Source organism: Saccostrea echinata, unplaced genomic scaffold (genome assembly GCF_033153115.1).
Source record: "Saccostrea echinata isolate AGI-Se365-2 ecotype Australia unplaced genomic scaffold, CSIRO_AGI_Sech_v1 ptg000049l, whole genome shotgun sequence".
NCBI lineage: Eukaryota > Metazoa > Mollusca > Bivalvia > Ostreida > Ostreidae > Saccostrea > Saccostrea echinata.
In genome coordinates, this window is record NW_026889798.1 from 1,205,001 (window position 1) to 1,207,162 (window position 2,162).

Here is a 2,162-nt window from a genome sequence, read left to right on the forward strand (position 1 = left end):
AATGGTGACCCCCAGGGGTAGGGTGGGGCCCAATCGGGGATGGAAAGTTTACATAAGAACATATAGAAAAAATATTTCTTCTCAAGAACAGAAAAGTTATGTTTAGTCATATTGATATGGAAGCATCTTCAGGTAGTGTAGATTCAAGTTTGTTCAAATGATGACCCCTGGGATAGGGAGGAGCCACAATGGGGGATCAAATTTTTACAAAGGAATATATGGGAAAATTTTTTTAAAATCTTCTCAAGTACGACAAAGCCATTTGTTATATTGACATGGAAGCATCATCAGGTAGTTTAAAATTCAAGCCAATGTGCTCAGGTGAGCGATGTGGCCCATGGGCCTCTTGTTCATGAATATACAGTTTAACGGTTAATATCTTTTTTGATGAATATTGAAGATTCTTAACAGTTTAACAACTTTTTCGTGAATATTGAACAGTCTCAATAATTTTTAGATCACCTGGGCTGAAAGCTCAAGTGAGCTTTTCTGATCACATTTTGTCTGTAGTCCGTCTGTCTGTCCGTCTGTCCGTCCGTAAACTTTTCACATTTCCAACTTCTTCTCCAGAACCACTAGGCCAATTTTGACCAAACTTGCCACAAAGCATTCTTGGGTGAAGGGGATTCAAGGTTGTTCAAATAAAGGGCAACGCCCTCATTCAAGGGGAAATAATTCAGAAATAGTGAAAATTTGGTGGCATATTATAAAAATCTTCTTCTCCAGAACCAATGGCCCAAAAAAGTTGAAATTTATAGGCAACCTTTGTTATATACTGTAGATTCAAGTTTGTTTAAATCATGGACTTGGGGGTAGGGTGGGGCCACAATTGGGGATCAAAGTTTTCTATAGGAATATATAGGAAAAAACTTTAAAAATCTTCTTGTCAAGAACAGCAAAGCCATGATTTGTTATATTGATATGGAAGCATCCTCAGGTATTGTAGATTCAAGTTTGTTCAAATCATGACCCCCGGGGGTTGGGTGGGGCCACAGTGGGGGATCAAAGTTTTACATAGAAATATATAGGAAAATATCTAAAAAAAAAATCTTCTCAAGAACAGGAAAGCCATGATTTGTCATATTAATATGGAAGCATCCTCAGGTATTGTAGATTCGAGTTTCTTCAAATCATGACCCCTGGGGTTAGGGTGGGGCCACAATGGGGGATCAAAGTTTCACATAGGAATATATAGGGAAAATTTTTAAAAATCTTCTTCTCAAGAACAGCAAACTCTTTCTAGTCATATTGATATGGAAGCATCCTCAGAAAGTGTAGATTGAAGTTTGTTCAAATCATGACCCCTGAGGTTAGGGTGGGGCCACAATGGGGGTTCAAAGTTTTACATAGGAATAAATAGGAAATTTTTTTAAAAAAATCTTCTCAAGAACAGCAAAGCCTTGTTTAGTCATATTGATATGTAAGCATCCTCAGGTAGTATAGATTCAAATTTGTTCAAATCATGACCCCTGGGGGTAGGGTGGATCAAAGTTTTACATAGAAATATAGGAAAAAACTTTAAAAATCTTCTTCTCTAGAACAGCAACGCTATGTTTAGTCATATTGAAATGGAAGCATTCTCAGGTATTGTAGATTCAGGTGTGTTTAAATCATGACCCCCAGGGGTAGGGTGGGTTCATAATGGGGGATCTAAGTTTTACATAAGAATATAAAGGAAAAAATCTTTGTCTCAAGAACAGCAAAGCCATGTTTAGTCATATTGATATGGAAGCATCATCGGGTAGTGTAGATTAAATTTTGTTCCACTGATTACCCCTGGGGGTAGAGAGGGGCCACAATGGGGTATCAAATTTTTACCAAGGAATATATAGGAAAAAATCTTTAAAAATCTTCTACTTAAGAACAGCAAAGCCATTCGTTATATTGATATGGAAATATCCTCGGGTAGTTTAAAATTCAAGCCCCCCCCCCCCCTGTAAACTTTTCAATACTGAATTGATTTGTGCTTTTTTCCTAGCCATTGTATTCAGGTGAGCGATGTGGCCCATGGGCCTCTTGTTTTCATGTGCATCTATAATGTAAGAATATTTAATGAATATAAAAGCTATTCAAGTATTAAATATATGTTTAACCATCTTTTTTGTTTTGCTTAGCTTTTTGTCTGTTTCTAGCTCACCTGAGCCAAGGGCTCAAGCTACCTT